General features: G+C 42.7%; 1 long non-coding RNA gene across 1 annotated transcript in view; it reads right to left on the reverse strand.

The window, feature by feature from the left end:
- Nucleotides 1-771: 771 nt before the first annotated feature.
- The window catches only part of LOC144785176 (uncharacterized), a 308,654-nt gene continuing 284,094 nt past the window's right edge, over nucleotides 772-25,331 (reverse strand). Inside the window, exon 3 of the long non-coding RNA XR_013601794.1 lies at nucleotides 772-1,370. This is a non-coding gene — a long non-coding RNA (uncharacterized LOC144785176). The remainder of the gene's footprint in view (nucleotides 1,371-25,331) is intronic.

The raw sequence follows: 25,331 nt of genomic DNA on the forward strand, positions 1-25,331 counted from the left end.
AGCTGTGAAGATGACCACCTTGGTTTGAAATTAATATATCCATAACCACACCTGCCATAAAGGGAAAGTGGCATTGTCCTGGTATGGTAGGGGGAAGAAAGAAAATCAAATGATCTAATCCTGGATCGTTTACAGATTAGCCTGGTGGCAGCAGATACCCTTCTTTGCTGCTGTGGCCGTGAGCACTCCATCACTTTAAGAAGCATTGAATGCAAATCCATGTTTTAGTTGTATAGCATTTGCAGCACACATGGAATGAGGAAAACACCTTTCATGATCATTTTTGTGCAGGAAGGTGTGCCTTCCTGCGCAAAAACAATCTCCCCTAAAATGCAGACACCATTGCACCATGGCGTAAGGGTACCTGCATTGGTGCATGGCTGCTAATTGTGCACCAGAAAAGGGGAGGACTCAGGGAAGAGTCATATTTTTGTAAATAAGAGGCATCCCTGTGCTTAGAAAGTTACGCGTCTCAGTGCAGCCAAATGGCTTGGGTTGCAGCGCTGCATCACTTTCTAGTAAACAAGGCCCCAAGTGGCCCACTTTCCCATCTGCTTGTGCAGGACCAGATGACTATGCCGTCATCTAAATGGGACCAAGTCAGTTCTCCTATAAGGTTAGAATGAGGATATAACAATAGTTTTAAAAAATGTGCACCTTTCATGGTTGCAACATCAACAGAATAGTTAAACTTTTTTCTTAGTAAATACACAAGGCTTCTAAAAATGTTGACTAAAGGAAAGAGTAACAACCAGTGTTCAAACAGCTGAATACTGCTTAACATTTATTTTCAAACTCTACTTGCGGTGAGGAGGAAGGGTGTGTAATATTTGTGGCTCAAACTTACTTTGAAAGCCTTTAACAGAAAAAAAACACTGTTTAACAAATTTTATTGCTCACATTTGTATTTTAAAATCACTATTCACAGACATTATTACAATGACAATCTTGTGGTAAATACTCAGATTATATAGTGGCATCCTTCATAACTATGTATACAAGTAAATTGGGCATGCCCAAATGTAAAAACTCGAGCTGCAAAATCTGTGATGGCAAGAAATAATATCAAAAACAAGTGATATAATCTATTTCTGAAAAGCAAGTGATGTAATGTTAAACCGAATTGCAGCAGAATGTTATCAAAATAGTTATTTTTAATGGAGACATTGATAAGTGAATCGCTTCTAGGCAAGTCGAATTGCCTGGTTGCCTTTTTCAAACTTACTCTCATTCTAAAAGAATGCAACATGAACTCAACACTATGAACATCAGGATGTTATTTCCCATTCACATCCGAGATATCACATCATCTTTTCTTTGTAGGTTTTCTGCATTCTGGCCTTCATCTACTGGTCCATTTAACACAGGGACTAAAAGAACAATGGTGATAGGTCAGAAAATCGGGAAACAGCAAAGATACAAATGCATGTGAACCACTATAAATATAGATTAGAAATAGGAATGCCTGAAGTAAGACATTTTTACTGCTTATATCAAGACAATCGATACAAGATTAAATATGTTTTTTTTTATATAAATAAATAGATGTATGTCTCCAATGAACATTTAGGGACTTTTTTAAGAAGCATTGAATGCAAATCAATGTTTTAATTGTATACCATTTGCCAACATTGACAAACAAAATGAGCTTTAGACAATTGTTTGCTCCTCTATTAGCATGTCTATCAAATTTCATGATGAGTCAACATTTAGAATAACACTGAAATTACTACTGTAACAAGGAAAAATATCTTAATTTCTCCTCATTGATTACTTTTTCCAATTGTGCTACATTCTACAGCACACAGATAAATATGCTTCTAAGGATTGTTCTAGTACAGGAAGGTATACCTTCCTGCCCATTTGAATGCTAAATCTGCCATTAAATAAGGCAGTCTGGACTGTTCTTCAGAAATTGTGCCAATGATGTAGTTGAAAACTTGTACAGTGCTAACAATCGTTCTTCTTTTTTAACTTTGGCTTAGGGAGAGCAAGAAACAGTGCTCTCACAACTCAGAAATGAAAGGTTGATATGCATAATTGTTGACTTCTACTCAATATTCTAAGCCTGCCTTTATCTCATCCCTCCAATGCTTACGTCACAGTTCAGCAGTGTACAGTGGGCACCAAAATAATTCCAGCATTCTTTTATTTACAAGACACAACATTCCTTCTTTGTTAAATAAAAGTTTCAACTTTTCAAAATGAATAAATATATGAATAAATACATGAATCAATACATAGATATACTTGCATTTATAATTCTTGAGTCAAGCATCGTGGTGCCTGAATCACATATTCTGATAGAGTACTATGATCTGGTATTTGAATTGTCAGTGATCTGCACCAGTGATGTTTAATGATCAGCAGACCTGAGGTCATCAACAGTCTGTCTGGACCCAGTCTCTACATTGACATCGATGTTTGGTTAGTTATGGACCATATGTCGAAAATGAGAGGAATCTCTTGTAAGAACCTTCACAGGACACTTGGCAGTCACCATGGGGCATATTACCAACGATTAGCGATATTTATCGCTAACTAGGCTTAGCAAAGAATTTTTTATCGCTAAGCATCGCTGGAAATTATCACTGAGATAACGTGCTATTAGCAACGTTTATCTCCAAAGTGATAAATTTTCTGGCGATACCTTCAATATCGCTGAGAATACAGCGATATTCACTCATTAGCGACAAAATGCTCTTAGCCATGTTATCCACCTCCCATTGGATAACATGGCTAAGAACTGGTCTGAGCAGGCGTTAGTTTTTGGAGATATTCGCGCTTAGCGCGAATATTTCCAACGCTACGCCTGCCTTGTTAATAGGCGATAGCGACGTTATCGACTGCTTTCAGTCGCTAACGGGTTGGGTACGCCCACTTTGCATGTCATTAGCGATAAACATCGCTGACATGCAAAGCGGGCCCCAAACCGCTCGCTATCGCCTAAAAGCTGTCGCTAACATCAGTTAGCGACAGCTTGCTAATAGGGCGATAGAATGATCTAAATCGGCGATAATTGTCTATCGCCCCCCTTGGTAATATGCCCCCATGTGTCCTTTGTTGTTAGTGATGGTAAAGGGCTCAGCCTTAACTTAACATCAGACCTTTTTTATGTGTTGTCTGACAAGCACTCGGTCTACTCTTGTAAAGGTGACATATTTTACAAAACGCTGTCTTTCAGCATATCTTTTCATCTTCTGTTTGTGACCAAAGTGCTTAGTATGAATGTCTTCCTCATTCGTGGATCTGAGCTGGTCAATAGGGGCAGCTTGGTCATTATGGCTCTTCCAAACATGAGAGTGGCAGGGCTTTCCCCTGTCACTGAGTGAGGAGTTGAACTGTAAGCTTGAAGAGTAGCATTTAAAACAACTTAGAGGTAGTGCTCCCCCAATGCAGCACAATGAACAGCTTTCTTTAAAGTGTTCATAAACCGTTGTACCAGAGCATTGGCCAGGGGCCAAAGAGTAATGCATTTTTGATGCTTTAGAAAGTCCTTGAATTCTCCACTAGTAAAAGGTAGGCTGTTGTTAGATTTTAAGGATCACTGACATAATATAGAATGCCAAAATATCGACCTACCAAAATATCGAGGTAAAAATATAGAATACCAAAATATCGACCTCCTATCTCCAAACAGGTAAGTACAAAAATATCGAATCAATAAATATCCATGTAAAAAACTAAAGTTAGTCAAAATATCGAAATTTTTAAAAAACTTTAAATTAATTAAAAATTAATGAAATAATAAATATAATTAACTTAAACATACTTAAAATACTTAAATAACCTTAAAATTAATAAATAATTAATGTAAGTTAAAAAAAACATACAAATTGATTTGTTAATACATATATATATAAACGTAATATTAATAAAACATTTACAATATTTTTACCGTAGGATAGCGGAAAGATTAAAATTTACTATTACCACTCCAGTGAGTGCAACAGTAGGGAAAGCATTGGATAGCGTAGGGGTAAAAATTACTATTCCCACTCCAGAGAGTGCAACAGTAGGGAAAGCGTTGGATAGCGTAGGGGTAAAAATTACTATTCCAACTCCAGAGAGTGCAACAGTAGGGAAAGCGCTGGATAGCGTAGGGGTAAAAATTACTATTCCCACTCCAGAGAGTGCAACAGTAGGGAAAGCGTTGGATAGCGGGAGGGCAAAAATTACTATTCCCACTCCAGAGAGTGCAACACTAGGGAAAGCGTTGGATAGCGGGAGGGTAAAAATTACTAGTCCCAGTCCAGAGAGTGCAACAGTAGGGAAAGCATTGGATAGCGTAGAGGTAAAAATTACTATTTCCACTCCAGAGAGTGCAACAGTAGGGAAAGTGTTGGATAGCATAGGGGTAAAAATGACTATTCCAACTCCAGAGAGTGCAACAGTAGGGAAAGCGTTGGATAGCATAGGGGTAAAAATGACTATTCCCACTCCAGAGAGTGCAAAAGTAGGGAAAGCGTAGGATAGCGTAGAGGTAAAAATTACTACTCCCACTCCGGAGAGTGCAACAGTAGGGAAAGCATTGGATAGCGTAGGGGTAAAAATTACTATTCCAACTCCAGAGTGCAACAGTAGGGCAAGCGCTGGATAGCGTAGGGGTAAAAATTACTATTCCCACTCCAGAGAGTGAAACAGTAGTGAAAGCGTTGGATAGCGTAGGGGTAAAAATGACTATTCCCACTCCAGAGAATGCAACAGTAGGGAAAGCGTTGGATAGCGAAAGGGTAAAAATTACTATTCCCACTCCAGAGAGTGCAACAGTAGGGAAAGCGTTGGATAGCGTAGGGGTAAAAATTACTATTCCCACTCCAGTGAGTGCAACAGTAGGGAAAGCATTGGGTAGCAGGAGGGTAAAAATTACTATTACCACTCCAGTGAGTGCAACAGTAGGGAAAGTAAATACTTCATATATAAATAAAAATAAAATAAATATTAATATCAATTACGAATTTATTAAAATACTTAACACTTTTATATAATATATTTAATCAATTAAAAATACAAATACAAATTAATTAATGAAAATAATTACCTACTAATACAAATTATTTACCAATTAACAATAAATTAATTAACAATTAAAAGATAATACAAAATTTGATAAAATAAAAAATAAAAATTAAAAATAGAATTACTTACAATTAAATTACTCCACACCCCATTCCCCTATAAACTCACAACCCACTACAGAAATAAATTAATAAAATTAACATAATTATCAATTAATAAATGAATTACAATTAATTACCCATTATATTTTAATTAATTACCAATTAATAATTAATTAACAATCAATTCAAAATAAAAACAAATAAATAAATTAACATATTTAATTATTAATAATTAAATAACTCCCCACCCTATTCCCCTACAAACCCACAGAAAATAAATTACTAAAATTAACATATTTATCAATTAATCAGTTATTAAAATGAATTACCAATTATATTTTAATTAATGACCAATTCATATTTACGATTTATAGTTAATTAACAATTAGTTCAAAATAAATACCAATAAAAATATTAACATATTTTATTAATTATAATTAAATTACTTCCCACCCTATTCCCCTATAAACCCACAACCCGCTACAGAATTATATTACGCAAAAATTAAATACCATAAAAATAATTATTTAATATAAATAATAAAATAAATATACACTTTTCAAACATATACTAACATAAAAAACACTTTAAAAATTGACATTAACTTACATACCTCAAATTCGATATTTTTGTAGTCTATATTCTGTCGATTCTATATTTTTGTAGTCTATATTCTGTCCATTCGATATTATGTCCATTCTATATTTTTTGATACGATATTAATGCTATCCTATTCAATATTTTTGTAGTCTATATTCTGTCCAGTCGATATTGTGTCCATTCTATATTTTTTAATCGATATTAATACAAATCGATATTAAAAACCCGATATTTTGACTGTATACCGTTTTCAGTTATTTTTCAACCCTTTCGTCGAGGTAAGGAAACCAGACTCAGTCACAGAGAGCTTTCTTTGTGGCAACTGTTCCTCGTTGTCCCTCATGGGTGACATTGATCACTTGTTGCCATAGACTCTTGGGACTAACAATTCATGTACTTTGTAGAATTAGGCCATATTGAGTCACTGAAAGTTCATCTCTTACATTTTTTTACTTAAAATATTCACTGTCATTAGTGAGAGGTCTAGAGTAGTGGTTCCACTTTTGATGGGCAATAATGTCTTTTTTGACTATAACATGTCACTATCTTGGCTCATGGCAGTGACAATTTGCTCAAATTACATGGCAGCTGGTATATTGGATTTCACAATAACATTTATATATGCCTTTTAGGAAGCTGTGTTTCTGTTGCAGTAACCCCCCACTTTTGCCAGAGTACTGATGCACTTTGACTTGATGTGCCTTGGGTACCTGCCAATCAAGTTCCCAGGCCCTATGTTCTTGGAGCACGTAGAGTGCCACCCTTAGAGGCCCTGTACCTTTCCACACACATACACTGCAATTGCAGGCTGCATGTTTTGGTGCAGAACAAAGTGAAGAGTCGACATGGCACAAATCCCTGTGTGCCATGCCTACACCCCACTGCCCTGGCATAGGTCATCCACCCCTCTAGCTGGGTGCACTATACCAGTGGTGAGGGTACAGGTGCATGGGCCATTTGCCCCTACAGTGTCTAAGCCAATTCATAGACATTGTAAGTGCAGCACTGCCATTAAGAGCATATGGTACTGGGAGTTTGTCATTATGAACTCCACAGCACCATGATGGCTTTACTGAAAAAACTTTTCAGCACATTAAACCCACACTGATGCAAGTGTGGGATTTAATTAAAAATGCACCCAGAGGACATTTTAGAGATGATCCCTGAAAAATGACCAGCCTCTGGTGGTTTCTCTGACTGATACACATCAGCCTGCCACCAGGAGATATGTTTCTGGACCCCTGGGGTGGAAGCCTTTGCTCCTTGAGCCCAGAAAGAAAAGCCTTTCCTGGAAGGAGGCGGTCACACCTCCCCCAGGTCAGGAAGAGCCATCTGTGGCAGGGGAGCTTCAGAGGAATTGCCGCCTTTGTAATGCAATCCCCATCCTCTCCTGCTATCAGGAGCAGGCCCCTTCCTGTCTCCCTCCTTTTTTGGGGGGGGAAGACAGGTGGGAAAAATTAGAGTAGCCCAGAAGGTGCGCCCACCTCTGCCAACTCCACCCCTCAGGTGGGGGAGATGAGGTGAAGTCCACTCTTCAGTGCCCACCATCTTGCAGATGGCAGGTACTCTGTGTAGCAGAGTAGGCTCTGCTTACTATGGTTACCCCCACTTTATGCTGTGTTTCACTGATTTATCGCTTTTAGTCTGGCTGGGGCCCTGCTAACCAGGACCCCCAGCCTTGCTGTTCCCTCTCTAAATTGATTGCCTGTACATTAGGCACACTCCAGATTGGTTACTGGGTTACCCTTGTGAGCCCCTAGTATATGGTACCTTAGGCACCAAGGGCATAGGTACCCCAAAGCCCTACTAGGGTGAGGAAAATGAAATTTTGCCTGACCAAGATGTCCCCTATGTGTACCCTATGTTACATGTATGTGCATGTCACCCATGCATTTTCCCGTGGTGGCCTGAATCAAAAGGCCTCTGCAGTCACGTCCTGCATTAAGATGCCAGTCATCAAGTCTCCCAAACGTTAAGTTAACATTAAGGCCCATAAGTGTGCATTGTACACTTTTTAATAAATATCGTAATGAACCCGTTTTGTGGTTCAGCCTGAGCCACTTTCTGAATTAGGGTTTTCATGACTCCTGACACACTGAAAGCTGCAGTTACGTCTCCCTGACCTCGCATACTTCTGGCTCAGCCGAAAGAGGCCCGGCAAAGGGTGCCAAGACAGTATTTTGAATAACAGTTATCAGCTTGCTCTACAGAGTCACATTCCTGCCCGGTGAGGAAGGTAAACAGAACCCGTCTGCATAGATAGGGCCCAGCCTTTCTGTCTCTGTTTAAGTGAATTACAGTGCTTGCATCCATAGAAAGCTCATGCAATGAACGAAGAAATATATGCCCTCTCTGGCTCTTTGTGCTGAGCAACCTTTGCTTCAGATAATACATCCCCTGACTTAAGATATCAGTTAGTACCAGACGTGCTGGTCGCCCTGACACTGAAGGCCTCTCTACTAGGCTGAAAGTCAGCTTCCCCCCAGTTACACGTCAATTGCACGTCATGACCAAGTTGCGCACACAAGTAGGGCAAAGTTCCAGCTAGCTATCCAACTCCTCCTCTATGTGTCCACCCACCTATGACACCCACCTATCACACACCTATGACTCATCAAAGTGTACACCCTCATGTACGCCCACATGCTCTTATCTCATTTTCTGTCTTGCGCTTCCTCCTAGGTACAAGAGAAAAAGTATATATATTATACTCTGTAAATAATAGTTAGAAGACCCTTCCTGAACCTCTGTGGTGATGGAACTGATTCTCCCTTAACTCGAGTTATTGGAATAAAGCCCTGTTAACTTGGACACCACGGACTCTGCCTCTCATTTGATGCATGATACTTTGTGTATTTATAGAAATTATGGTAGGGTAATTATTTATTTACCTCAGATGGCGCCCGAATAGGGACAAATCCCCTTCCCCACGTGCCGGAGGTGTAGGTCCAGCCTTTGCCCCCTTCTACAGCCGTGACGGACTTCATAGTGCGCACGCCATCGGGATTTCCCGCTACTCCCTCAGGCCCACGGAGGAGGACGGACTGTGACCAGGCATCCATACGAGGCGGTGAGGATCGCGGATCATCCCAACCAGAGCCCAACCTGTGAGAGAGCAAGGTCCGAGGTTTCCGAAGGTCCACCTGTTCCAAGGCGCAAGCGTAGTATCAAGTTTCCGAGGCCTTCAAGTTTCAAGTTCTGCTTCCCGGTGAGTACCACTATGGGGGATGCATCAAGTTCAAGACGGGTTCATTTTATATGAACACGGTAAAGACGGGTTCACGTTAATCGTGAGCACGGTAAAGACGGGTTCATTTTATATGAACACGGCAAAGACATGTCCGTTCACACGAACACGGTAAAGACGGGTCCACGGTAAACGTGGGCACGGTAAAGACGTGTCTCTTTTTGGGACCGGTATGGTTGTACTGTATTTCAGTGCACAAAATTGTTTTTCAAGTACATGTTTAACTCTCTGTAATAGTTTAGGTTGTATCTGTTTTAGTGTTTAAATTGTTTAGTGTGAATGGTTGTTGATCGTTTCAGTCTATTATTTGTGGAGTTTCTTGTAAATAGCTCCTTGTAAATATGGTTTATGAAGAGCATGTCATTTTTGTGACTTGTTGAGTTTCTTGTAAATATGGCTTGTGAATAGCGCCATGTGGTTATGTTTTGTGCAGAGTATGTTATCATTACGTTAGGCAGGAGAGAGCTGGATCTCTTTCAAGTACTTGGAGAAAACGTTTTGAAGATGTGCGTACGTGGTAAGTGAAAACGTGGAGAGATGAGTTCATGACTTTCCCATGTACTGCAGTCATTGGGGAATGATTGGGCTTCAGCTGCCAAAGGGTTAATATCTTGTATTGAGAAGGCAGTATTTGTTTTAACATGCTGTTTAACATGCATGGTTATGTGAGCTGACGCTAAAAGTCAGTGAGTGTTTAGGTGAATGATGGTTTGATTTAACTTTTTCATTGGTTGCTGGGTCTGCCTATGTGCTTTGTCAGCTTGCAGACTGAATGGTAACATCTTGCATGGAGAGTAAAGAAGTGTTCATTTAACATTCTATTTCAAATGTGCCCGTGTATTTGTGTGGGTTTGCCTTGGAACACTTGATTTAATGTGTTTGACTCAGAGTTCGGTAAGTTATAAATAAACCAGTCGGATTGAGATAAGGGTTTTCAGCTATGGATGGTACACGAACCGGTGTTTTAGAATTAGTGTTTAACGGTTGAAAAATAGAACAAACCCATCATAGAATGCGCTTTTACTTAGTGTAATGCAACCGTGTGATTTTTCTGTTAAAATAAGAGTGTTTCTACGAAATATACATTATTATTTTTCCCAATGCAGGCTGCCCTTTAGAATAGCGTGTGAATGTTAGCCCACTCAGTTAGGAAAAATGGCTATCTGAATAACAAATGAATCAGGCCCTTTTAAAAGGTAGAATAGAAGAGCTTGCACACTTAATTATGAAAATCTTGGTTATGCAATGCGAACTTACATGTTGTCCCTTATTTCATTTGATGATATTTTACATGTTATTTTCAAAAAGAAAAATGTAATGTGTCTGCACGCATTGTTGTTCTAATATTTTTTTCCCTTGCAGCTAGTAGCAGTACAGAATTATTTTAAAATACTAGCATGTCACTTAGTTACAAAAAATATGTCTTTATTAATTTACTTTTTACCACGTTTTAAATTTGCTTCAGTTAGTTAGAGAATAATGGTTTTGGCCTGGGAACAGATATGTTTTGAGTTCCAAAGAATGTGTTTTTCGACCTTGAGATGGCCTGGCTCCCAGAGAAAGCTGTTTTGTAAAGGGAGGGTTTTTCCCTCTTGGAGCACCGAGCAGTGCCTGTCTTGTTATTATTGGCCATACTCCAATTCTTTTCCGCGGACAGTTGTTGATATACTGACTCAGGCTTCCTTCACATGCAGATGAAGGATGCTTGCAATTTGACCAAGCTCTCTCTTCAGTTACTTGGCAGCTGTTCTCAGCTCTCAGAGTTTTGAAAGGGTGGAGGTACAGCCCTGTGGGTGACATCACGATGAAGGGGTAGGCAGTGTAGAGAAAAAAAAAAAAAAACTTGATGAGCCGCGGAGAAATGTTTATATAAGGAGGGGGTCAAGTTGCTCTTCCTTATAGTCAACACTGAAAGCTTCATTGGCTTCAGATAAGGCATGCTTGCAAATGAATACTTTTTCCCTCAGTAGTGTAAACAGAATAATTGGCAGGAGTTTTGCTCTTGCAATGAGTTCAGCAGTTGGCTGTCATTCAGGAGTGAAGCCCCGCTTGGAGCTGATTCAAAACTCTGAAGCGCGAACATCTTTCTAGAGGGAGGGGCTGTTTCTCAAAGGAGTGAGGAGTAGCGAGGCCCCAGCCCTTCTGTCTATGCAAGAAAAATTTAGATTTTATTCAAATACAGTTAGAGAACATATTGTAGGTAGTATGGTCATACTATTCCCAAGATTTAGAGTAGGATTTTTTTTTATAAACTACAGAGCTTTTGGAAAGAGGTTTCCCCAAAATAAAAATTGTGCTTTTGAATTGAAAATTCATTTTTATTTATTCATTTATTTTTATATAATTTATTTTTGCTAGATTGATGACAGAGAGCACTAGCATTTACAGTCAGGCATTGAAAAGACAGCTGGACAGTATTAGCATGCCTACCAACACAGCACTGATACAGTACGTAGACGACATCCTAATTACAGCACGCTCAGAAACAGAATGCGAAAATGCATCACTGACAGTTTTACACTTCCTGGCAGACAAGGGGCACAAAGTGTCCCCTTCAAAGTTACAATTCTGTGAAAAGCAAGTGGTGTACCTTGGTCACTTGCTTTCCAAGGAGGGTAGACAGCTAACACAAGAACGTATACAGCTCATTGCTAACCTCTCACAGCCCAAGACACAAAAGGAAGTACGTGCATTCATTGGCCTCACTTCATACTGTAGGCAATGGATTCCCCAGTATGCATATCTAGCCAAACCTCTCATACAGTTAACTACACAGGAGGCAGCCACTTCGACTGCCCTCCTTTGGACACAAGAACACACCTTGGCATTTGAGGAATTAAAAAGAGCTTTATGTCATGCGCCAGTTTTAGCGACTCCTAGTTACAGTAAACCTTTTATGCTTTTCGTAACTGAACAGGATGGAACAGCATTATCTGTCCTCACACAAGATCAAGCAGGAAAACACAAGCCTTGTGCTTATTTTTCTATTACACTAGATCCAGTGGCCCAGGCTCTGCCTGCGTGCCTGAAATCAGTTGCAGCAACAGCCCTAGCTATAAGACAAAGTGACTCAATAGTACTGGGACACCCCCTGACAGTACTGGTACCGCATGCAGTAGAAGTTCTCTTAAACAGGACACAGACACAACATCTGACTGTAGCGAGACTAACAGGATATGAATTGACATTATTTCAGCCACACATAGAGATCAGACGTTGTAACATTCTGAACCCTGCAACACTTTTGCCCTCACGTACAGTAAATGCACCACCACATGACTGTGTGGAAGTTATGAATATAGTGACGCACGAAACCAAGACAAGATCTGACAGATATTGCACTTCCAGACCCAGACCTAACGCTCTATGTAGATGGATCATGCATGAGAACGAGTGCAGGAGAGTTAGTAGCAGCATATGCCGTGACCACAGCTACTGAAGTCATAGAAACACAAAGAATAGACACACTATCAGCACAAGCAGCAGAGCTCATCGCTCTGACACAAGCCTGCATAAGAGCTAAGCACTTGAAAGTAAACATTTATACAGATTCACAATATGCCTTTGGCGTAGTTCATGATTTCGGGGTCCTATGGAGAGAGAGAGGTTTCTTGACCTCTCATGGGACCAAGATCCAGCACGGCCAGCTTATTCAGGCCCTGTTGGAAGCTATACATTTACCTACAGCCATTGCTATCCTGAAATGCAAAGCTCATACCAAAGTCACAGACACCATTTCCCAGGGTAATGACCTGGCAGACCGAACAGCTAAACTTACAGCCCAGACACTAACAGACACGACAAGGACAGAGGTACCAATACTGACAAAAAGTATGACAGTCAGGGATCCTTCTAAAGATGTACTCGACATACAGACACATGCCACTGCAGATGAAATAAAGAAATGGACTGAACAAGGAGGGGTCCAGACTGACCAAGGTTGGATGACTAAGGGAAAAGCCACATGGTTTCTTCCAGATTCCACGGTACAAGTAATTATAAACACAACACATAGTCCAGCACACTTGGGGGAGAAGGCAATGATAGACAGCTTACAGAATATCTGGTTTAACAAGCACCTGCCTGCAGCAGCGAAACAGAAAGTACGAACATGTATGATCTGTTGCCAGTTCAATCCAGGTAAAGGCATTCCGGTGGAACAAGGCGGATTTCATCCACCTGACCACCCTTTTGAGGTCCTCCAGATGGATTATATCCATATGGACAGATGTAGAGGTTACAAGTATGTCTTGGTAGTCGTGTGTGCACTGTCTAGATGGACAGAAGCATATCCAGTTCCAGATTATACTGCTGTGACAACAGCCAGGCAATTGGTGCGCGAGTACTTTCCCAGATATGGATTGCCTCGTGTCATCTATTCAGATAACGGCCAGCCATTTTCCTCTGAATTAATGAAACAAGTGTCTCTTCTGTTAGGATATAATTGGAAGTTCCACTGTGTACGACACCCTGAAGCAGCAGGCCTTGTAGAAAGACATAATCAGACAATCAAGACGAAACTAGCAAAGATCTGTGCGGAAAAAGGCGTGGATTGGATGGTAGCCTTGCCGGTTGCCCTCTTTTACATGCGAATGGTAGCTCATTCCAGAACAGGCCTATCTCCGTATGAAGTGGTTTTCGGTAGACCGCCAAATATGTGGGGTACGCTTATGCCTAAGAAAATAACTGATGTTGACAGTAACATGCTGACAGATTACCTGGCTTCCTTGATGTCTGCACTACTCTCTTGTCGTTCACAGGTTGCTGCCGCCTTCCCTGACAACACCCAAGTCAAGGAGCATGCCATAGCACCAGGGGAGTTTGTCCTCATCAGGAACTTTGATCGATCGAGCCCACTTGAGCCACGTTGGAAAACACCGAAGTTAGTGCTACTGACGACGAGGTCCGCTATAAAGGTCGAGGGACGTAAGGGCTGGATCCATGCCCATCACTGCAAGCGGTATTTTGGACAATCTGGAACTTTTGCAAAAATCACAGACATTAAAGACAATACAGACTTTGCGCCGCTTTCGCCGCCTGCGCCGCCTTTGCTAGAAAAGACTCCACACCAGGAGTATAGGTCTAAGTTACGATCTAGTAAGTCAGACGTAGTTTAATTGTTTAAGTCCACTAGGTGGTGAATCGGTTAGACTAGATTTCTGACATGTATAAGACCACAAACAAGAATAGTAAAAACGAAAATAGTAAGAGGAATGAAATGAAAAGAAAGTACTGCAAGATATTACGCAGTAGATGTATAGTTTCATTGGTTATTGTTTTTATTCTGTGCATTGTTATAATCTGTGTTAGTCTGATACTCCATGTTTTCTTTCCTCCTATTTCCTCACATATGCACTCTTCCATTAACGACACCGTAGAGCATACATTTAGTGAACTGCCACCCCATGAACTGTCATATCGACTAGCATTACGTAACAATACTTTCATTCGAATGTTACACCATTCTCATCAGACCAGCAATGCGACTGATTGCTGGGTATGTGGCCAGCTACCGCCTTATCAAAAAACGAAGGGAGTCTTGCCCTTCTTTCCCTTACCGTTCTCCCACAATGGTTCATGTGGAGCATGGTTTGCCTTAATGACCTCAATAGATAGAAAGTACATAGCTTATCCAGGTGGTTGGGTATATGGAAACTTGAATAAAGTAATGAATGAAGCATGTTTCCCAGACAAAGACGGATTTCCCCAAAGGAAAGGAACCGATCTAGAAAATGAGGAGTATGAACAAGGAAATGCATCTGTTAATTTTATAATGCTAAATGTCCAGCCCAAGCGACATATAGGTCCACCGTTTATTTCAGTCCTGCCAGCAAAAGGTGACCTATGTGTTAGGAAGAAAGGTTCAGTGCATATGGGACACAGCGAGTGTAAAGCTGTAGTAGAGTTTAACGATAATGGACAGTCTTCTTTCAAAACATCACGCCATACCTATTTCATTTGCGGTCAGACATCCTATGTACATCTGCCCTTAGACTGGGGTGGGACATGTTATATAGCGTTCCTGCTGCCACCCGTCTTTCTGGCCCCATCCCATTACCATCCAGATCCACGACTAGGACATGTTAGGGTAAGGAGAGAGATCGATGCCGCAGGGATCGATCAAACTGAGACAGCGTGGGAGCAATATACAGATTTCAACAAAGGTTTCTTTTTCTTCTTAGGTCCCGTCCAAAACAGTAAACTGATACGCAAGTTAACAAGAACCCTGGAAGCAGTTGTCAATATAACTGCATCTGCCCTGGCGAACTTGACCCAGGAGCAGTCTGCCATGAGACTTGTTGTTCTTCAAAACCGCCTTGTTCTTGACGTCATCCTGGCGGATAGGGGCGGGGCCTGTAGCGTGATCCGATCTAGTTGTTGCATTTTCATCCCAAATAACGCGCCATCTGTGTACGCAGCAATAACAAGGCTCCACAAGATTGCTCATGTGTTACATCAAGACCCAGGCACATGGACCTGGTCCAGTTGGCTCTGGGGTATAATATCGGCATGGGGATGGAAAGTGTTGTCCTTCCTAGGACTGATACTGCTTATGATATTTGGCTGCTGTCTCTGTTTACAGTGTGGCCCGGCCATTTGCGGCCTGTGTGCTACTGCCTGTGTTCCCCATCCACATGTACAACGTATTAAAGATGAACAAATGATGCTGTATGATCAACTATACGGTCTCATGAATATAGATGTGTCCTGAAGGGTAAAGTAGGCGACAAGGAGGGAATGAGGAAAATGAAATTTTGCCTGACCAAGATGTCCCCTACGTGTACCCTATGTTACATGTATGTGCATGTCACCCATGCATTTTCCCGTGGTGGCCTGAATCAAAAGGCCTCTGCAGTCACGTCCTGCATTAAGATGCCAGTCATCAAGTCTCCCAAACGTTAAGTTAACATTAAGGCCCATAAGTGTGCATTGTACACTTTTTAATAAATATCGTAATGAACCCGTTTTGTGGTTCAGCCTGAGCCACTTTCTGAATTAGGGTTTTCATGACTCCTGACACACTGAAAGCTGCAGTTACGTCTCCCTGACCTCGCATACTTCTGGCTCAGCCGAAAGAGGCCCGGCAAAGGGTGCCAAGACAGTATTTTGAATAACAGTTATCAGCTTGCTCTACAGAGTCACATTCCTGCCCGGTGAGGAAGGTAAACAGAACCCGTCTGCATAGATAGGGCCCAGCCTTTCTGTCTCTGTTTAAGTGAATTACAGTGCTTGCATCCATAGAAAGCTCATGCAATGAACGAAGAAATATATGCCCTCTCTGGCTCTTTGTGCTGAGCAACCTTTGCTTCAGATAATAAATCTCCTGACTTAAGATATCAGTTAGTACCAGACGTGCTGGTCGCCCTGACACTGAAGGCCTCTCTACTAGGCTGAAAGTCAGCTTCCCCCCAGTTACACGTCAATTGCACGTCATGACCAAGTTGCGCACACAAGTAGGGCAAAGTTCCAGCTAGCTATCCAACTCCTCCTCTATGTGTCCACCCACCTATGACACCCACCTATCACACACCTATGACTCATCAAAGTGTACACCCTCATGTACGCCCACATGCTCTTATCTCATTTTCTGTCTTGCGCTTCCTCCTATGTACAAGAGAAAAAGTATATATGTTATACTCTGTAAATAATAGTTAGAAGACCCTTCCTGAACCTCTGTGGTGATGGAACTGATTCTCCCTTAACTCGAGTTATTTGAATAAAGCCCTGTTAACTTGGACACCACGGACTCTGCCTCTCATTTGATGCATGATACTTTGTGTATTTATAGAAATTATGGTAGGGTAATTATTTATTTACCTCAAGGGGCTAAAGCATGTATTATGCCACCCCTGGGAAGCCTTCCAAAATGGCACCACAGGTCTGCTACTGCAGCCTGGGTAAGGTGGTACTTACCCCTTACTTAGATATAGTATACATATATCTACCTATATATACAGACACATATACACCTATAAGTCACTCCTATGGCAGGCCTTGACAACCCTGAAGGCAGAGTACTTGGTTTTGTGTGAGAGGATGCCCAAGCATGAGCTGAGCCCCTCTTCAGCTTTCGGAATCCTTTCCTTATAGCTGTTCTGTGATACAGCCATACCATATACTCTTAAGTGCATTAAACCTCACTGTTAATGCCAACTTATGAATGGCTGATCAAAACATGTCATGTTTGGTGTCAAACACTTTGGAATACTACCCCGCCAGTTCTGGCGGCGGGGGTAGCATTCCACCCTTCTAGAGGGAGAAGACATGTACACACTGGTCTAACCGGTAAAAGTTAAACAGAGCCCCAGCATCACAAAATGGATGCTGCTGCCACAGACATGTGTCTGACCTCCTGTGCTGGACGAAACTCTGGCAGGGGAGGCTTGGACAATAGGTTTCCTGTCCAGGGAGGTGTAACTACTTCCCCAGACAGGTTTTAGTGTATTGGGGCAGGGTGGGTGCATTCAGAGAATGCTTTTCAGACACTGCCTGGGGAACACAAGGTGTCCCTGTGCATACCCCAGTTCAAACCGGTTGCAGGGGCACCCAGCCCCTGCTCTGGCACGAAACTGGACAAAGGTCTTCCCATAGGTGGGACCTTAGAGTTAGTCCAACCCCGAAACTTAGTATAAGTATAGGAACCCAGTCCCTAGGACTTCAGATTACCCTGGATTAAATTCTGCAACATATATCTTGGACCTCAACATTCTATATCGACTAGAAGACTGAAGAAATCTCCCTCGGGGTCAAGGAGTGACTCCCCTGTTTAAACAGGCACCAAAGAAGCATCTTGCCGGTCTGCATTTTCGAGGCTCCTGCCGGATCCTGAAGAATCTTCTACACAGGACATGGATTTCCAGACATCTTCGAGGGCGACACGAGATCTCAGCAGAGCTAAGACCTGTAGCCATCACAAGAGACGTGGGACCATAACTCCTGGATATCCATCACATTTGATAGTGCATCAACTTCCTAAGCTTTCCTGAAGTTGTGCATTGGGCAACTTGTAGTCCTAGTCCTGAGCACCTTTTGCATCAAAGTTGGTGGGCATACACTCCACAAGTGTTCCGTGGGCCCGCTTCCTGCATCCCTGCTTGAGGCCCCTTTGCAATCCCTGGTCAGTCGACTAGTGGGTCCCCACAAAGGAAACTCTTTTTTTGTGCTTACCTGGTTGCTCCAGATGTACCCTGACTCCCCTCCAAAGGGTGAGTCCCTCAGACCTTCGTGGTCTGCACCAAAGCCAATCTTTCCATTCTGTGTGGGTTGCTGTTGCCAAGGCTTGTTGGGTCCAATACGGATACCGACGCTGCAGCACTTGACATCCAATGTAGGACAGTTGGAATCCAGCTCCTGGTTGTCGTCAACACCTCCTGGACCTCATGGCTGAAGAGTCAAGCTTCACCTACATCCCCTGAAATCACCTGACATCGGCTGGCATTTACTTGTCGCCTTCCTGGTCACTGGTTAGTGACCCAGACTCTGTCCCCTCTGCTTTCAGGTTCTTCAGATCTTCAATCCACCCTTGGATCCATCTGGACAATTTTCACCTGGTCGCCTGGAGCACTTCTTTGCAGCTCTCCATAGGAAATGACGACGAAACCCGACACGAAAAGACACCTATGCATCCGGCTTCTCTGGGTGAGGTAACGCGATTACTTTGGTGCTACCGTGGGTCTTGACTCTCAAACTGTCCAGTAGTGAAGGGGTTTGTTCCTAGTCCACTCCTAAGTTTCCTTATTCTTTAAAAATCTAACCGTAACTTTCTCCATAGAAGTCAATGGTGATTTGCGGCTGTGTTTAGACACTGCACACGTCCCCTGTGGGTCTCCTGCGTCCCTACCTTGGGTGGTTCCTGGTTGCCCCAGTGGTTCTACAGGCCTTAGGCCTTGTCTCTATGTTCACAGCGGTACTTATACCACTTTCTTAGTATATGGTTTGTGAGGCCCCAGGGCAAAACATATACTGTGCTAATTTACTGTGTGATACTTAAGTTTTCTGTAAGTACTTTTGCCTCTAGCTTCATAAGGAGACTAGAGGGGTGTGTTTAGAATAAATACATATATTTTATATATATACTTTGTGTGGTTCTCTTTTCATTTGGTCCTTTCCAAGATTATAGACTGGTAAAACAAGCTGCTTTACATTCCTTCAAGACTTAGCCTGAAGGCTGCTCTCCACAGCTACCACTAGGATAGCTTTCTATAAAGGTTGTCTTAAACCTGCCATCAATAAGGGTCATTTGGACTGGTGCAAGGTGCACACTAGAATAGTGGACAGCATATGCCAGGCCTACTTCTCACATTGGTGGCAGCGGTGGGATTGCAGCTTGCATTGTTTTACCAGATAATCTCAAGTGTTGATCATTTGAAAAACCACTAAAGGTACCATAGGTACATATAATACAAGCTTAAAACCAGTAAGTTCTACTGAACTTAGAGGTGTGTGTCAAGGGCTTAGCGCACCCTTTCTACAAGTCAAGAGAGGTTTAGTAGGAAACAAATAGTGTAGGTAGTGCATACACCACACCTCACTAGTCATGTCTTCAAGGCCAGAACCTAGTGGGTCTCTGCCAGATATCAGCCACGTGCAGACATCTAAATATGACACATTCCTTTTTCAAGAGTTAAGGGGTCTGTGTGCCATGAGAAAATTGAAGACAGGACAGAATACCGATACCCAACGCCTCATAGAGGCATTATTGCTTGATGACTTTAGGCAGGCTACAGAGTCTGTAAGGGTAGGCAAAGGGGTGGGTACATCTGAGGAGGAGAATCGTAGTGGGTTGCCCCACCAGGACTCTGACTCTGATGAAAACCAGGTAGGTGACAGTGACCTAGACCTGGAGAACCCAGCTCCTACTGGAGATGAGGAAGGCCAAGGGGTCCCAATCTTTGTCCCCCCAGGAAGAGTTGGTGGTGGGCCCAGAAGAACAAGATCACCTTCAGTGTAATCTAATCATTCTGGGACATCTATATGGTCCTCTGTCTCTTCTCATAGGAGGGGTAACTCCAAGGAGAAGAGAGCGCATCAGGTGAGAATGGAAGAAGCTCAACTGAGAATAAGAAGACAAAGAGTAGCCTTAGAGAGGAAGCTTGAAAGAGCAAGAAAAAAGATGGGGCTAGAGCCCCATGGTGGAAGCAATTTGCCTAGTGGTAGGGATAAGTCTTGTGACCATAGAAACCTTAACAAGATTGTCCCTCCCTATCAGACTGGGGATGCCATGCACAAATAGACAACTGCACTGGAGAGGGCGTGCAAAGTACAGAAGGTACCCCAGGAGCAGTGGGCAGAAATCTTGTGGCTCTCCTTTGCTGACAAAGGTAGAGACACGCTCCTCACTGTAAGAGAAGAAGATGCTGATGATTACACAATCCTGAAGAGTGCTCTCATAGATGGGTTTAGCTTAACCCCTGAGCAGTTCAGAGATACCCAGAAGACAGAGACTCAGGACTGGGTTGACTTTGTAGATTGTGCTACTAAGGCTCTGGAGGGCTGGTTACTGGGCAGTAAAGGGTGCGACTATACAGGATTATATAATCTGATCATGAGAGAACAAATTCTTAATAACTGTCAAAATCAGCTGTTGCATCAGCGCCTGGTGGACTCTGATCTGACCTCTCCCCAAGAATTGGGAAAGAAGGCAGACAAATGGGTCAGAACCAGGGCGAAGCAGAAGGTACAGAACCAAGGTGGTGACCAAAAGAAGCAACATCAAAAAGGAGGGGAGAAGGGTAAAGACAAGAAGTCTTCTCAAGGTCCCCAAAAAGCTTCCAATGGTGGGAATTCCCAATCTTCCAAAAAGAAAGAAGGCCCAAGAAAACCATGGTGCAAAGTCTGTAAGCAGAATAGTTACTGGACCAGTGACTGCACCAAAAAGGAGACAACTCCAGCCACCATTACCCCTGAGGCAACTGTTCCCCCTAGTTCAGCTACAAATAGTGGTTCTCAGCAGAAGGGTGTAGTAGGGTTAACCCTGGGATCTGAGATGGGCTCTGGTCTAGTCAGAGTTCCAACTCAGGCTGTGTTAGTCTGTGATGGAGGCATGAATAAGACCTCCTTTGGGAGTCCCAATAACTTGGGCAAGTACAGACAACAGCCTTTGATACATTAGAAAACGGCAGAAGCCTACAGGGACACAGGGGCCAGTGTCACAATGGTGACACCAGACTTTGTGGACCCTGGACAAGTCATGCTTGGAGATCAATGCTAACAATGTCAGGACCACCCATGCCCTGGCAGTTGTTAATTTCTCCTGGGGAGGGGTAACTGGCATTAAGAAGGTTGTGATAAGTGCAGACCTCACTGTTGAATGCTTGCTTGGAAATGACCTAGAGACTTCATCCTGGTCTGAAGTGTAGTTTAGGACACATGCAGAAATGTTAGGTATCTCAGCACATGTCCTTGCAGTGACTAGGTCACAGGTCAACAAGTCTAACACTGGACAGGCCCTGGATTCTGGAATAATGGACCAGGTGCCTTCCAAGAAAAGGTGCAGTAGGGTTAAGGCAGTGCCTTCCCCCTGACTCAGAGTGATTATCAGTCTCTTGAGGGAAATTATTCAGAGCCTGAAGAAGGAACTGTCCCAGAGAAGCTTGAGCCTGAGTTCTTGGGGACAGGGGGCCCTTCTAGGGCAGATCTGAGTCAGGAGCAGCTGAACTGCCCTTCTCTTGAACCCCTCAGACAGCAAGCTGCTGCTGAGGCTGCTGGGAATGCTAGTGGCACCCATAATATTTATTGGGATTGTGGACTCCTGTACTCAGAGAGTAGAGACCCCAAGCCTGGTACTGCCAGGAGGTTGGTTATACCTTTGAAGTTCAGGGGCTTCCTACTCCATGATATTCCTTTCGCAGGACACCTAGGCCAGAAAAAGACTTGCGACAGAATTGTCCTTCACTTTCACTGGCCCCACATGTCTGAAGACACGAAGGAGTTTTGTCGCTCCTGGGTAACCTGTCAAGCCAGTGGTAAGGCAGGTGGCACTACAAAGGCCCCCCTGATACCACTACCTGTGGTGGGGGGTCCCTTTGAAAGAGTGGGGTTTGACATTGTTGGACCAATGGATCCTCAGACTGCATCTGGGTAGAGGTTTATCCTAGTTGTGGTGGTGGACCATGCCACTAGGTACCCAGAGGCAATTCCCCTTAGGACCACTACAGCACCTGTTGTGGCAAGAGCCCTCTTGGGAGTGTTCTCAAGAGTGGGGTTTCCTAAGGAGGTAGTATCTGACAGAGGTGCAAACTTTATGTCCAGCTACTTGACTGCAATGTGAAAGAAGTGTGGAGTGAACTAAAAGTTCACCACACCCTACCATCCAAAGTGCAATGGTTTAGTTGAAAGGGTTAACAAAACTTTAAAGGGTATGATTAAGGGTCTCCCAGAAAAGCTCAGGCGGAGATGGGATATCCTGCTACCCTGTGTCACAATTCGCTCCCTGTGCTCTTGTGCCCTCCACCAGGGGGCCACATAGTGGGACTTTCCAGTCTTCTAATAAGCTTACAGACACTGCCCTGCATGCATATCCTGACTTTCAGCCATTTGGACACTTATTGGGAACTGACATCCATTCCCAATCCATGCCGGGTTTTGTGAAAGCCAGCCTGCTTATACTTGAAGCCATAACAATACACAGAGAAAGGAGGGTCCAAGGGATGTTTAGAGACCTGCTTTGGTTCATATCCCCATACAACAATTATAATACAACCAGAGAACCAAGAGTCTAAGATAAATGGATCTATTCATCCATTCAATAGGCGCTACTGTAATTAAATCAGTAGAGAATACAGAAATTCCTAATGAGCCTAAACGTAAAGTGCATGACAATGAACTATGATCGAGAACACAGGTGATTATCAGTGAGACTCAAATAAAAACGGATTCCCATCAAATGTCTTGTGATGATCTATATTCTCATCTGGTCATCCATGGACATGGGGCGGTCTGTCTCTAGATCATTGAGACCATCTCCACTCCCACTCTCCAACAGGAGTCTGTGAGTCTAGCCCACAATCACTGTGCTGACCAAGAAGTAGATAGAGTAAATATGGGAATCAGTGCAGTGCAAAAAAAGAAGAATGTGGTGAAATAAAATAGAGTGGCAAAGAAAGAAAAATTGACATTTTATTCTGTAGACTGTTTTACCCTCTACTTAAAAACAAGAACTGTGCAAGAAAAGGCAGTCTCAAACAAATATTTGACTACCAAGAAGGGCCAACATGTTTCAGCCTCTGGGGGAATAGTGTCCCTAGGCTTTCTTCAGGGCCTCTGTTTGAATGATTTGCTACTGCTGTTATGAATGCAAAGAATAAAGAAAACAAATGAAATGTTATTGTTCAAATGTAAAGGATATAAATGGACATTTTAGTCCATATTCATGCTCCTCCGTGTCAAAACTGGTGTGTCTCACATCTAGGAAAAGAACAATCACGATAGTCTCAATCATTTGTAAATTGAAAGTGTGACAAGTTTACAGTCAAAATTATAAATCAACACTCACCCAGGTTAACCGGGGACTAGACCTCACCTCTCCTGGACCCTGCTCAGGAAGATGGAGGCCCCGCTCTATGAAAGAGAAGTATAAAGTGTCTTGAGTGAAAAGGCTAGCTCCTTAGACGCATATGCCTTCTAGCACCCAATACATAATTATTCTAGACCCCTCTTCCATAGGTGCTCAGCTAATCCGATAGAGATAAGGCTCCAGGCAAGTGATCAAATATCTCTACAAATACAGTTTGTACAACCCCTAACAACAATTTTGTACCAGTCCTTAAAAACACAGACCAAAGAAAGGAGGGTAGAGTATCTCCTGACCTGTCCGTCGTTGCCTCTGTGTAGAACGCCGAGTCAGGGGGGAGCCATCTGTTTTCGGAACAGACCACCCCTGGGAACAGCGACACTTTACTAACTGTAACAGCACACAGGTGATTTATTTATTGACTTTCCCGTGTGCTGTTAGATATGTTGGAACGACAGCACGGAAGGTCCGTCTCAGAATGCTCGAACACAAGAGTTCATTCAGGTGCAAAAAGACTGTAACGAAGTTAACTAGACATTTTGTTGACTTGAAACATACAGAAGATGATTTTACATGGACGATACTGGAAAAACCCTATATACCATCTCATATGGGGGATGTATCCAAGTACCTATTTACTAAAGAGCAGCAATGGATTTATAAACTATCCACCGACTCCCTTGGACTCAACGACGATATTCCATGGGCCAGTCTCTGAAGATGGGATCATGTGCAGCATAGTCTATTCCGATACTGTACTTTATTGACATAGGATAGCAGAACCTTCCCCTTTGAGTATCGCCTGCCTGCGGGACTCAGAGTGTAGGTACATACTGTATGTATCAGCGGATGAATAACCATTGGGCATCATATAGCAACTTGTTTTACCTAACACCAAGTTTTCTTCTAAAATATATATTATAAGGTTCAAATACATGTATAGATATCCATCATTTACATGCTTACATTAGTTTGGAGATATACACACTCTAACTTTCATACCACTATATTACACATATTTATGCAACAGTGTCAAGATATACATTACTCGAACTCTTGTATCACTATACCATATTCTTCCCTGTTGATGCAACTGCCAGAAAGTAAGTCCTTTAAATTCTTTAATTTTGCTCCTAATCCTTTTTTTCCTATTTTCGATTCTTAGGACTTTTGAGGATTTTAGAAATTCACTCCATTAAATGTTCTTCGTAAAACTTTATTGAACACGGAGAGCGCCAGCGATAGCTTTTGAACTACAGAATGAATACCAGTGACATCATTCTGTAGTTCCTTCAATTGCCGCGAGAGTGATCACAACAGCCGGCGGCACCAGAGATTCCATCTGATACGCGACGCCGCTCTCGCTGCTTTTCTCGTTGTCGGTGGTGATCAGGTGTGGGAGCGCATTGCCAGTCTAATGTGTTGGAAGAAGGACGGGCTTCGACGCGTGGTAATACTGGTGGCCAGAGCGATCGTTGCCTAGCGAGACTCCGCCCCTTAAAAAAAAAAACACCCCTTAACATCGGAACTGCTTAAACCTCTGGGGCAAAGGAAAACAGACGCCTCCCCCCTGACTCGGCATTCTACACAGAGGCAACGACGGACAGGTCAGGAGATACTCTACCCTCCTTTCTTTGGTCTGTGTTTTTAAGGACTGGTACAAAATTGCTGTTAGGGGTTGTACAAACTGTATTTGTAGGGATATTTGATCACTTGCCTGGAGCCTTATCTCTATCGGATAAGCTGAGCACCTATGGAAGAGGGGTCTAGAATAAATATGTATTGGGTGCTAGAAGGCATGTGCGTCTAAGGAGCTAGCCTTTTCACTCAAGACACTTTATACTTCTGTTTC

Source organism: Lissotriton helveticus, chromosome 10 (genome assembly GCF_964261635.1).
Source record: "Lissotriton helveticus chromosome 10, aLisHel1.1, whole genome shotgun sequence".
Taxonomy (NCBI): Eukaryota; Metazoa; Chordata; class Amphibia; order Caudata; family Salamandridae; genus Lissotriton; species Lissotriton helveticus.